The 13,572-nt window shown below is 42.4% G+C and overlaps 1 protein-coding gene across 1 annotated transcript in view; it reads left to right on the top strand.

The window, feature by feature from the left end:
* Nucleotides 1-12,839, top strand: part of LOC311007956 (helicase POLQ-like) — a 107,726-nt gene extending 94,887 nt beyond the window's left edge. The window contains exon 9 of the mRNA XM_084001381.1: nucleotides 11,999-12,839. The gene's annotated coding sequence lies outside the window, so the exon portion shown is untranslated. The remainder of the gene's footprint in view (nucleotides 1-11,998) is intronic.
* Nucleotides 12,840-13,572: the final 733 nt, after the last annotated feature.

Below are 13,572 nucleotides of genomic sequence, written 5' to 3'. Positions count from 1 at the left end.
AAAAAAAAAAAAAAACATAAAAAAGGGCACTTTTTAATACGAGGCAAAAAGGGCAGGGGCTCAAGCACCCTTTGGGCCCTATGTGTGCACGTGCCTGCTATTATGTCTCTTCTGTCTCTACTGTGTCATTACTCTCTCTCCTCTGTCTTTATTGTCTCTACTCTGTCTCTCCTCTGTCTCTATTGTCTCTACTCTGTCTCTTCTGTGTCTCTATTGTCTCTACTCTGTCCCTTCTCTCTCTACTCGGAGGGTAAGTTGGCGTTTTCAAAGTGGAAACAGACACTACTTTAACCTTGAGGTAAAAGACAAGAACATACACACACTTTCTCTCTGAGCGTCTCCGCCTGCAGACAATATTTGACACATGAAGTAAACACATTGGCCTTTGGTCACCCCTAGATATTATGGTATTAAACTACATCTTTTTATTTAACTAGGCTAGTTAAATCACAGTAGCATATACTGATGTGTTGAACTTACAGGCTTGTTACTAAGTATTAATTATCATGATAAATAAAACTCCACCTGTCACACAGCTCCATGTCGTCTCTGTGTGGTGTTCAGGGACAGTCAGGACAGTCAGACAGAGGACAGAGTTTATATTAATGCACCGTGACACTGTGGCAGGTCTCTGTCCGTCTTCACCACAGATCAGCTGTTCTCTCCACCGCGACGTGCGCCTGGCGGTTTGTTTATATTTTTTTTCCATATCAAGCTCCGGTAGCACAGCAGGACGCTGTGCAGCTTCTGCTCACCTGACTCTGTGCAGCTTCTGCTCACCTGACGCTGTCCAGCTTCTTCATTAAATCCAAACAGTCCGACACAGCGACGCAGCGTTGTGACCTCAACCATGGTTGGTGAGAGCAGAAATGTTGTTGTAGTGGTGCGTCGCGTGGCGTAGTGGTTAGAGCCATTTACTGCGTGTCATTCCCCCTCTCTCTGCCTTCCCGTTTCCTGTCTACTGTAGCCTACTATCCATAAAGGCATAAATGCCCCCAAAAAAGAAAATAAATGTTGTTGTAGTGAAAATGGGCGGGCTCGTGAATTTTTTGACATTAAAAAAAAAAAAAAAAAAAAAAAAAGAATTTTTTTGAGACGAGTCATAACGAGCGATAAATCGCAAAACTCGCGTATCTCGCGTTTGGTCGCGCGTCAAAGCTCGAGCGAAAAAAAAGCGTTCCTCGTGTTTGGCGGGAAGCCCCTTGCGGGTCTTCCCGCCAAACACGATGAAAAGGACGAAGACGCGAAGGTCCCGTCGCCATAAAAGAATCGGGTGTAGCGTCGCAAAAAAAAAAAAAGTCGCGTTTACCGCGTCTCGCGCCTAATCGCGTCTCGCGCCTAATCGCGTCTTTGCGTCACGGCCTTTTACACCGCGGACGTAACGAATAAACGGTGACGGTGTGAACGAACAACATAGAACAGGACCAGACGTGGCGTTGTTTCCTCTTTTCACCTACAGCTCCACTCTCCCTCACTTACACTAACTACTGTTATTGTTGAGGCAGAGAATTGTGGGATTTGTAGTTTTTGACCAATCACAGGTTGTGCTCTTTCTTTTTTGTGATTCTCCCGGTTCACACATGTATTTTTTTTAGGGGCAAATGCGAGTGAAATGTTCGCCCATGGTGGGCATAAGAAAATGTAAGACCTGTCTAAAATTATTTAAGACTTGAACACAATAATTCAACAAATTTAAGACATTTTAAGACCTAACATTTAGATTTTCACATTTTAGACTTTTTAAGACCCCGCGGATACCCTGTTATTTCATATAAAAGTTTAAGTGCATACATATTTTATGATGCTGTGTATTAGCATATATTTAGGACCATCTTAGAATTTTCTAATAAATTTAATACTTTTTAAGGCCTTAAAGGAGTATTATCGCAAAATTCGGCCACTAGATGGAGCCAGGCGGAGCTTATCAGATATAAACAAGTGGGCAGCTGTCAGAGAGAGAGAGCAGCCTCGTTTAGTCCCCCCCCCCGCCCCCCTCCTTCTCCCTTCCCCCTCCTCCTCCCTCGCCAGGCTGAATGAACGTGCAATCGCGGGAAAAAGAAAACTCGCTAGTGGAAGCGGCAGCTCTACGTCGCGCACAACCACAACAACGACAACAACAACTGAAACGTCCTCCTCCTTAATAACGCTGAGAGGACTGCTGAAGAAAGACACAGGGACGTGGAGACAAAGTGTTCTACCAGCGATTCAGTGACTGTGAGCACCCTAACACTGCTACATTACTTACTGTTGCATATTTGTCCGGTTCGGAGGTCTGATTTGCGAGTTCCGAGTGCATTTTAACGCAGCAAGCGCCGGGCCGGCTTGGATCATAACAAAGACAAATGCTGCATTTGCCCCACGGACACTATACTGTTGGCGATTTTTTTTGTAAATTTAGTTATGGCTCCCCCCGACCCATCTTTTACATATGTCAGCTTATTTTATGCTATTACTGCTGTATTTGCGATAATGCTCCTTTAATTTTAGATAAATTTAAGACTTTTTAAGGATTCGCGGATACCCTGATAAGTTGTGCGCTCGCAGCAGGACAGATAATCAGATGGATAATCGGTAAAGTTAATAATTTCACTTAATGTGGCCATGAATAAATTAATTTCGATGTTTCGCCTGTTTTTAAACGTAAATCTTGAATAGGTCTCTGCTGTTTTCACATTTAAAAAGGTCTTTGTTGTCTTTGTACAGAGACAATATGAGATTTGCTTGTAGGCAGCCACAGCACTTAAAAAACCCACTGTAACCTATTTTCATAGGCACACCAGCCTCGCTTTCAATAAAACACACACTCGCATTCCATAATTGCGATCAGTGAAATATATGAAAACAATAAAATACAATTTAAAAATGAGAGAAAAAAAAATCAAAATTCTTCGACATATTTAAACTTAAAAAAAAGAAAGAAAAAGTAACGCAATAGTTACTTTCCCTGGTAACTAGTTACTATTATAGTGAAGTAGTGGAGTTACTAACTCAGTTACTTTTTGGGAGAAGTAATTAGTAACCATAACTAATTACTTTTTAAAAGTAACGTTCCCAACACTGCTCTCTGTACTCTGTCTCTTCTGTCTTTACTGTCTCTACTCTGTCTCTTCTATGTCTCTACTATGTTTCTTCTGTGTCTCTACTGTCTCTACTCTGTCTCTTCTATGTTTCTACTGTCTCTACTATGTCTCTACTCTGTCTCTTCTGTCTCTACTCTGTCTCCTCTGTGTCTCTACTTACTCTTTTGTGTCTCTACACTGTCTATTGTGTCTAAACTGTCTCTACTGGCTCTTCTGTCTCTTTCAACTATCTGTTTACCAACAAATCAGGATGCGTGCGCAACCTGACTGCAGAAAGAACCGGTTGTCATGGTTACCTCCATGGATCTAGTGTAGTCAAAGCGGTGTTAGCTAGCGATGTTGTCAGCCTACCACAACAGTTTATCACCCACTGATGTAGTGTGTGTTTTATACATAGACTGTAGGTTTTATAACGGCAGGAAAAAAAAAAAAAAAACGTCAGGACGGAGGATCGAGTTTGTACCGCGGCAACGGCAACTCAGCCACGGTACAAACCACGGACACTCAGAGCACGGCGTCGGTCATCGGTAAAAACAACACTGTGCCTCCCTAACGTTACCTACAGCTATTTAACAGACAATCATGTTCAGGAAAACACTCACGATTACAAAACTCAGTGTCTGTGAGGACTGAGCTGCTGCCTGGTCAGAGAGGGAAGAGGACGGACCTGTCTAAAGTCTGGAACAACTGCATAACGTAACTGTAACGTTACCTGCATGGCTGAGTATGTACCGGTAATGTAAAACAATGTAGCTTAACGTTAATTAATGTCAGCTTGCTTGTATGTGACCTCGTTGTTACCCACTGTCGTTAAACATTTCACAACTCATTCGCTGCAGTTACAACGTTACAGCTGTGCCTGTGAGCATTTAGCTTTATCACCATTCAAACCAACATATCTAACACGTTATATTGCTCGAAATTAATCGCCAATGTACTATTTTCTCTCTCGTTTGCCTTGAAAGGGGTGCGAGTTGACGGTATTCTGTTAAATTTGCGCGTTTTGTTATTTTTATCAAAACAATTAGTGCAACTTCCAGCACAAAAAGACCTGATCACGGCTCTTGCTGCTCTCTTTCTGCAGGCGACATGCGCAGTAGAACCTCTGTGACGTAGGCTGGTAATCCCTGTCCTTTCTCTTCCTCCAACCATAAAAAGAAAGTCACTTACACGGTGGCTGATAACACGATGTTGACGCGTGCATATGGGTGCAATTAAAACCATTCCAAACCAAGGTTTCAATGTTAACTCAAAAGCTGATTTATTTCCACAAAATAACTTAAAGCAGAAGTGAGTGGTCCGGTCGTTTTCGCTAATGCTGCGTTCCAGGCAGGCTTTTGAAATCGTAAATTACAGCTTCAAGTCACAATTTACGACTTTGTAGCGTTTCAGGCAACCCACTCGTGTTTTTCCGACCTGTTTTACCGGTGAAAGTCACTATAACGGCCACTCGTAACTTCCGACCGGTGAACTCGTACCAGATCGAACTGGTACGACTTCACGGTCGGAAAAATACGAGTTTCCTTGAACGCACCATAACAGTCCTCGTCGCTACGTCACCACATTCACGGCGTTCCTTGGCTGCACACACAGCCCTGCATGCCGTTCTCTCTCCTCATTGGATAAAAACTGTAGGATACGATAAATGTTTTCTCTTCGGCTCAGAGCAGAGCAGAGTGACTGACAGACCCGTGTTTCAGTCCAAACACTCTATGTAAGTGATTGCTGTCGGAAGATAGAACTATTTAAGACTTATATTAACACAAATATATCACTTACTTCTGCTTTAACTACAGTACTGTCACGCCATGTCACGGTAAAGAAAACGTGTGCTCCATCAACCACACCTGTGGCTTGTTCGTCTCAATCAAATAACCCCTCGTGACCCGTAGTGCTTGACATCACTTCCTGTATGAGCGGAAGTAACAACCAAAAATCTACCAAAATAAAACACCAAAAATAAACACCAAATAAAAGGGCAAAATGGCTCTTACACTGTCTCTATTATGTCTCTTCTGTATCTACTGTGTCATTACTCTCTCTACTCTGTCTTTACTGTCTCTACACTGTCTATTGTGTCTAAACTGTCTCTGCTGTGTCTCTTTTGTGTCTCTACTGTCTCTACTCTGTCTCTTCTGTGTCTCTATTGTCTCTACTATGTCTCCACTCTGTCCCTTCTGTCTCTACTCTGTCTCCTCTGTGTCTCTACAGTCTCTATTATGTCTCTTCTGTTTCTCTACAAATTTCTTTATAGAAAAAAAGAATCACAACAAATCGAGACAAGGTAGAAAAACAAGACAATAAATGTAAGAAATGTAAGTTTGATGTAGTAGTATCCTAACTGTCCATTTAATGTTTGTACGTTTACATCCTTGTTTTGTTTTGAACCCTTTTCTTGTTTGTTTTTGTCGGTGGCGTCACATTGTATGTGATTAAATTTGTATGTAAATGTCTGTTTCATTAAAAACGTATCAATAAACTGACTATTTGTTCATAAAACATGAGGAAGTTGTTCTCAGACTCTGTATTAACTTTGACTCTTCTGATCAGTGATGTCAGAGCAGTGTGTGTGTGTGTGTGTGTGTGTGTGTGTGTGTGTGTGTGTTTTGCCTCCGTACCGTTGCCTAGCTCCCAGTGCATCCTGTATCCTCTGGACTCGGCGTACTGCAGCAGCATCCAGGCGTTGGAGCCGTTCCACACGTTGGCCGGCGTTCGCAGCAGCGCGTTGAGGCCGAAGATCAGCTGCAGCCCCGAGCAGTTGGCGAAGTCGTGCAGCAGGTCCACCGTGGTCTCTGGGGGGGAAACGGAGAGGCTGCTGCTGTTACCGCGGCAACAGAGGAGGAGGAGGAGATAGGTGACAGGTGTGTGTGGACTCGTACCTGTGAACTTGACCCTCCTGTATTTCCTCTGCAGCTCCTCCTTCAGCAGCGCCTCCTGCTGCTGAGTCCACGCCTCCGTCAGACGCCGCTCCAGCCAATGGGGAAGCAGCAGCTGGTCGCAGGTGGGCGGAGCCAAAGGGGCTGGGGGAAGAAGAAAGGAAAAGGGGGCGGGGCCTTTTAGTCACTATCAACACCTGAGCTCAGAGTCTTTATCCATGAACATGAGTCAAATACATAAAAGTTGTGTTTGGAGGAGCTTTTAAAGGTACATTGTGTAGGAATTCCTCCCATCTAGCGTTGTGGTTGTATATCGCAAGCAACTCAGTCATATTTTTCATGCTGCATTCACGTGAAATTGGGCAGACGGACGACAGCCGCTGCAGGTAACGGCATAAACAAGCCTCTATGTAAACAAGTTGTCCGTCAGCACGAGGCAAAACAATACACGTGACAATATGTTGTCGTGGCGATGTGGTATTGTTTTACCGGCTTTCTCTGGACTTCTGTGACTAAAATGACATCTGGTTTGTTAGCGACGGCCGTCTGCCCGACTGCAGGTGAATGCAGCATCAGTGTAACGCTCCATTCCTCCTCACTGCGTTACCGCGGTGACTCTTCACAGACGCCACCTCGACCTGAGCCGACAGCTCCGGTGTCTCCGCTGAGTTTCCGTGGTTTCCTACCGTCACGCTGCCACTGAACGTAAAAACATGGAGACACCACATGGCAGCAGCACCGAGCTTACCCGCTCCATGGAGATATGAATGATATGAACGGCTCATTCAGAGCTGAAAGGAACACTTCAGTTTGTTGATGGGGGGGATTACTGGTTAAAGCAGAAGTAAGCGATCCGGTCGTTTTCGCTAATGCTGCGTTCCAGGCAGGCTTTTGAAATCGTAAATTACAGCTTCAAGTCACAACTTATGACTTTGTAGCGTTCCAGGCAACCCACTCGTGTTTTTCCGACCTGTTTTACCGGTGAAAGTCACTATAACGGCCACTCGTAACTTCCGACCGGTGAACTCGTACCAGATCGAACTGGTACCACTTCACGGTCGGAAAAATACGAGTTTCCTTGAACGCACCATAACAGTCCTCGTCCCTACGTCACCACATTCACGGCGTCCCTTGGCTGCACACACAGCCCTGCATGCCGTTCTCTCTCCTCATTGGATAAAAACTGTAGGATACGATAAATGTTTTCTCCTCGGCTCAGAGCAGAGCAGAGGGACTGACAGACCCGTGTTTCAGACCAAACACTCTATAGAAGTGATTGCTGTCGGAAGATAGAACTATTTAAGACTTATATTAACACAAATATATCACTTACTTCTGCTTTAATGAAAAACAGACTTTTGAACAAAATAATCGATTTTCGTGAATAGATAACAGGAGAAGTTACACAATGTACCTTTAAAAAAAAATCTGATCACACAATAATCTTTCAATATTATTGATCGTGCCGATCGATGGGCTGCTGGTTACCTGAGTGAACACCTGAGCTGCGTCTCTGAGGGCTGAACACCATGAAGTCCTGTCTGGTTCCTCCGAACCGGACGAAACCTGGAGCCAGAGCTCGAGCCATCGCCCTCAACTTAGGAGACCTGGAGACCACAAAACCATGACGACGACGACGAGTTAAAGAACAAACTAAAACAGTGGGATTTATCCTCATTATTATTATTATTATCAATATGAGATGACGACCTTTGTTTTGTTGTTTTGTTTCACTCTGAATGTTTTCATTCTGACTGGACATGTGACTTTAAATGTGACTTCATTTCCACATTAAGGAGAATCAAATCACTCTGACGTTAAATTTAGATTTTTAAAACTCAATAAAGTGGAAAAACATCACAGTCTCTTTGGTTTAAAGTTGATTTTTTTTTCTTTCTAACCTTTGTTTCACTTCATATCTGACTCATTAAACATAAAACTATTACAGAAAATCAATAATCTATGAGTTCAGTTATAAAAAAGGAGCTAAAACAGTTTAGTTTTTTATTCTAAACTGGTGATGATGTCATTTAAACGCATCTCTTCTGAATCCAGCTGATTGATCCGTGATGAAAACAAACACCAATCCACAGACTGATCGATACATGAGTGAACAGAGCTCCACTGGTTGGTTGATTGATCGATCAGTGTCATCATCATCATCCCGGTTGTCCCCATTATTTCTCTACTCGTGTCTACTGTTTCTATTGTGTCTCTGTTGTTTCTCTACTCAGGGTTCCTACAGCTTAAGCCAAGTTAAATTTAAGACTTTTTAAGACTTTTTTTAAAGCCACTTGAAATGAAATTTAAGACCGACTTCACAATAAACACAAATGCAGAAAAAAAGGAAAAAAAACACCACATCAATTACATAGGGTTAGGGACAATTTTACCCACTTTCATCAAGACATTTTAATGCCAATTAAGGCCTTGTTTTTAGATTAATGAATTCAATGCCTTTTAAGACTTTTTAAGGATCCGTAAGAACCCTGTCTACTGTATCTCAACTGTGTTTCTACTGTCTCAATTGTGTCTATTATGTCTCTACTGTGTCTCTACTGTCTCTATTACATCTTAACTGTGTCTCTATGTCTCTTTTATGTCTGTACTTTGCTGCCACTAGCCTACTCTGTCTCTACTCTAGTGTTGCTTCTGTCTCTACTCTAGCCTACTCTGTCTCTATTGTGTCTCTACCCCCTCTACTGTGTCTCTTTTATGTCTCTACTCTGCCGCTGTCTCTACTACTGTTTCTACTTTACTCTGTCTCTACTCTACTGTCTCTATTATGTCTCCACTGTCTCTATTACATCTTTACTGTGTCTCTACTGTCTCTCTTATGTCTCTACTCTACTGTTTCTATTGTGTCTCTATTCCCTCTGTTGTTTCTCTACTGTATCTATTACATATTAACTGTGTCTCTACTGTGTCTCCACTCTGCCTCTGTCTGTCTGTCATAGTCATCATCATCCCGGTTGTCTCCATTATGTCTCTACTCGTGTCTACTGTTTCTATTGTGTCTCTACTCCCTCTGTTGTTTCTTTATCTCAACTGTGTTTCTACTGTCTCGATTGTGTCTATTTATGTCTCAATCGTGTCTCTACTGTCTCTATTACATCTTAACTGTGTCTCAACCGTCTCTTTTCCTCAACCGGAGGATCAACGGAGCTCCGGTTACAGGATTTAAGTCCAGAAGAAGGAAAAGCTGCTTCATTAATAACACACACACACACACACACACACACACACACACACACACACACACACACACACACACACACACACCGACCCCAGCAGGTACATGAACTTCTCCTCCGTGGCCAGACTCGCATCGATGGTGACGGACAGAAAGCGCGGATCGACCCGGTGCGTCACGGAGGACAGGTCCACGGTCACGGTCACGGTCACGGTGCTGTTATAGTCCACTGGTTCTGGTGGTCCTGTTCCTCCGGTCCGGGTCCGAATCCCGTGGGTCCGGACCGACACGAGCCAGACCAGAATAAGCAGCTGCAGCGGCGCGAGGTGAATCATGTCTGACTGCTGCTGCTGCTCCAGCTGCACGTGAGCAACTTCCTGTAACGTTACTAGGTCTGTTTACCGTCGGGCACGCGCTTCTCCTTTTGGGATCACACAGGAGCGGCTTCACATGCACACGCACACACACAAAGAGAGAGAGAGAGACACACACACACACACACACAATGGAGCGGAATGTTTCTGTTTTTGTAACTTTAACCCTCTTGTTGTCAGACTGACCCGATCTGTTTTACTGCTCCTTCTTTCCTCCTTTCATTCTGTCCCTCCTTCCCCCTCTCTCTCTCCTTTCCCATCCTTCCTTCCCCCTCTCTCTCCCTTCCTTCTGTCCCTCCATCCTTCCCCTCTCTCTCTCCTTTCCTCCCTTCCTTCTGTTCCTCCACCCCTTCTTCCTTCCTCCCTCCTTCCCTTCTCGCTCTCCTTTCCTTCTGTCCCTCCTTCCTTCCCCTTTCCCTCCTCTCTATCTCCTTTCCTCCCTTTCTTCCCCCATCCTTCCTTCTTCCCTCTCTCCTTTCCTTCCTTTCCTCTCTTCTCACATTTCCCCACTCCTTCCTTTCTCCCTTCCTTCTTTCCTCCATCTCTTTTCCCTTGCTTCCTCCCTTCATCCTTTATTCTTCCTTCCTTGACCCAATCTGTTCTCTTCCTCCTTCTTTCTTTCCTCCCTCCCTTCTTTCCCTCCATCCTTCCTTGACCAAGGAGGACAACAGGAGGGTTAAAGCGAGACACAACATCGTTTATTTGTTTCTTCATGCACTGATCAGGTTTGAGATTTTATGCTATTTTGTTTCCTTAACAAGTTTTCTTTCAGAATAGTGAAAAGAAACAGTAGAAAATATTTTGACAATTTAATTTTGTCTCTTTCTTTTTAAAGTTCTCTAAAATTGTCATTTCCTTTGTATCAGCAACAAATCATAAAAGTAGGATTGACAATAACAATCTATGGAAGTTATTTTCTCAGAAAGAGTTTTTCCTCAGTCTCTGAGCTAGAAATCTCCACTTCAGCAGCACTTCCAGACACCAAACCTTCCAGTTTGATCCCTTTCTACGTATATTCTGAAGGTTTTTACTGAGGGGTTTGTTGATTTATCATTCTCAGCCTGATTTATACAACATTTTATTCCTAAAAACATGGAGAAATGTGAATTATTTAAGGGCTGGTGACAGTATTTTCTCATTTACAGTGATAAAAAGAGATATCCAAAATCCTCCTCTGTAAAAACTCTCTCTAAACTCTAAAATGTCAACAAAATAAAACAAGAATTTTGAAAGTAGCTTTATCCGTTGTTCAGATTTTTGTTCTGGAAATGGAAAATAGGTCATATTTCATTAGATATTGCCTCATTTACATTTTTAAACATAACATTTGACAAAACTTGTAATACAAAAAACAATTGCCTTAATGTGCAATAATTTATAGTGCTCTTACTATGGTGAATTCATGAGGTGTATATGTGTTATGTTATGGGATATGTGCAATGCTGTTATGTCTTGTGTTTGTTGGGTTGGTACGGCGGAGGTGTATTGTTTTTTTGTCATTGTGGCCATCAAGGCATTTATGGCTCAGCTACAGAGTCCAAGACAAATTTCCCTGAACGGGACAATAAAGTTTATCGTATTGTATCATATAATGTAAGAGATAAACTTGGGAAGTGTCACAGTGATATCTGTTAGTTTAAATTTTGACCCTATTCACCTGTAGTTTCTCACTTTAAATGAAACTTTAATAAAAAGCAGCTGAGTTAAGGAACCAGGTGGAGAAAACTTGAAATATATTAACAATATATTTATTGATCTTGAAGCAGATGGATTCTATCTCTATAAAACATGAGATGAATTAATTTTTCATCAGATCTTTATTACATCATTTTATAAAACTGCTCCGATCACCTGTTAATGTGAGAAGTTCAAGTACTGGACAAAATGTTGGGAAGATTAAACTGTAAAACTGTGACACTAATGAGGATTAATGTGTTTATATAAAGTAAATGTTCTGGTTTAATCACATCAGTCACTGTAATACACTGCTTTTTCTGATGATATTTTCTGTTTATATTAGTTTATCATGATGTTTTGATGATTGATCCATCTGCCTTTATGTTTTTATCGTTATAAAACTCAACATAATTCAAATTATATTAATATTTTAAATACATCTGAACACAGTTGAATTTCATTGATCAGTTTGTGTTTTAAGATTTAATTTGTCTTTTTAAATAGAAAATCAATCCTCAATATTTTACTAATATAAGTTATTTAACTGAGAACAGAGTAAAAAAAATTTTAAAAAGTAAAAATTCCACATAAAGCTTCCGATGTGTTTGATTTTCAATATTATTTTCTTTTATTTTACCAACTTTCTTGTAGAAATGTTTAAATTATTTGTTGCACCTGCAGATGAAGAACTGTAGTTGTTGGTTTTTGTGTCTTTATTTTAAAAACCGCAGCTGGCAGAGCTCCAGATGTGTGAACTGAACGACAGCGACTCATCCAGATGTTTTTATTTATTTACAGGTGGTTGATGAACAGAATAAATAATTGACCTCTGTGACCTTTGACCTCGTTCTCCATGATCGTCAAGAGTCTGGTCACGGGAGTCTCCATTATAGCAGGAAATGAAACCATAAAACCAGGAACCAGCTGACTGACGATGATGATGATGATGGTGATGATGATGATGTCATCCGTGTGGCCCCGCCCCCTCGGCGGTGGGCAGGTCGGTGGGCGGAGCCAGCAGCTCGTCCACTTCCTCCTGCAGCGCCGACGCCTTCTCACTGAGCAGCATCTGCAGCACAAACACACGTCATCTGTTCACCAGTTAAAGGATAATTACCCTTTTTTTTTTTTTTACAATCTGGACCTTATTTCTAGCATAAAATACGATCATTTCCTCCCCCAGATAACTTTGGTGTCATTACAAGTGGTTGTGATGAAATGAGCTCCAGCCGAGAGCCGCGTATATCTGTATAATGGAGTCTACAGGGCAGCAGAATGCAGCCTCTAAATAACACATTATCTGCAGAGAAACTCCTTCATTTCACCAATATTTAGTTCTGATAGGCTAGTGCTATTCCCCTCTGAGTCCGGGGTTAGCTGTTATCAACATCCGGGGTCTGTAGGTTGACCTACTGACCTCTGACCTGGATGATGTCATCTCTGAGCGCTGTGCGGCGCAGCTTGTTGCTACCGCTAATGCTACGGTTCGTTTCTGCGTGTTTCCGACTTGTCAGAACAAAATGAGCAGCTGGATGAAGTTCAGCTTCCACAGGCTTCCTCTCCTCAACCTGGACTCACTAAAGCTCCGGCTAGTTGAGATAAAAATGGACCCGAATGCCGAAGCAGAATCATTATTATCAGAATGAGCCGGGCAGCGGTCAGAGATGACATCATCCAGGTCAGAGGTCAGTAGGTCAACCTACAGACCCCGGATGTTGATAACAGCTATAACCCCGGACTCAGAGGGGAATAGCACTAGCCTATCAGAACTAAATATTGGTGAAATGAAGGAGTTTCTCTGCAGATAATGTGTTATTTAGAGGCTGCATTCTGCTGCCCTGTAGATCAGGGCTCCGGACTGCGACTAAATGGTCGCATTTTGCGACTAAAATTTGATACAATGCGAGTAAATTTTTCATCTACTCGCGCATGTGCGACCAGTAAATTTGCCGATTTTTTTTTTTTTTTAATGACCACTGTGATTGGCTAATGTGTGAAAAGAAACGTGTGTTTCTCTTCTCTACATCTTGGAGCGAAGGAGACGTGTTTGATGCCAAGGAGGAGTCCGTGCACATGTGGCTCAGTCAGGGTCAGCAGACAAGGAGGCCAAAAAGGGCACCTTATCCCCCAAGGAGGGGGAGGGGGGGGGGGGGGGGGGGGGGGGGGGTCTGTTCTAGGATGAGTTTACCACAAGTGGTGTGTCTACTTGTTCTGTTATTGGTCAGTGCAGCCTAAACATTAACTTTATATTTTCAATATTTAAACTGTTGCACAATAAAATGTGAATTTAAAACATTATAGTTTCTGCATTTATGCAGTATTTATCAGTAATACAGTGAAAATTAGAGGAAATGTGCAAATTTACTTTGCAA

Source organism: Trachurus trachurus (genome assembly GCF_905171665.1).
Source record: "Trachurus trachurus genome assembly, contig: scaffold_124_arrow_ctg1, whole genome shotgun sequence".
Lineage (NCBI taxonomy): Eukaryota > Metazoa > Chordata > Actinopteri > Carangiformes > Carangidae > Trachurus > Trachurus trachurus.
Note: the sequence above shows the minus strand (reverse complement) of the source record. Positions and strands in the feature narration are given on the sequence as shown.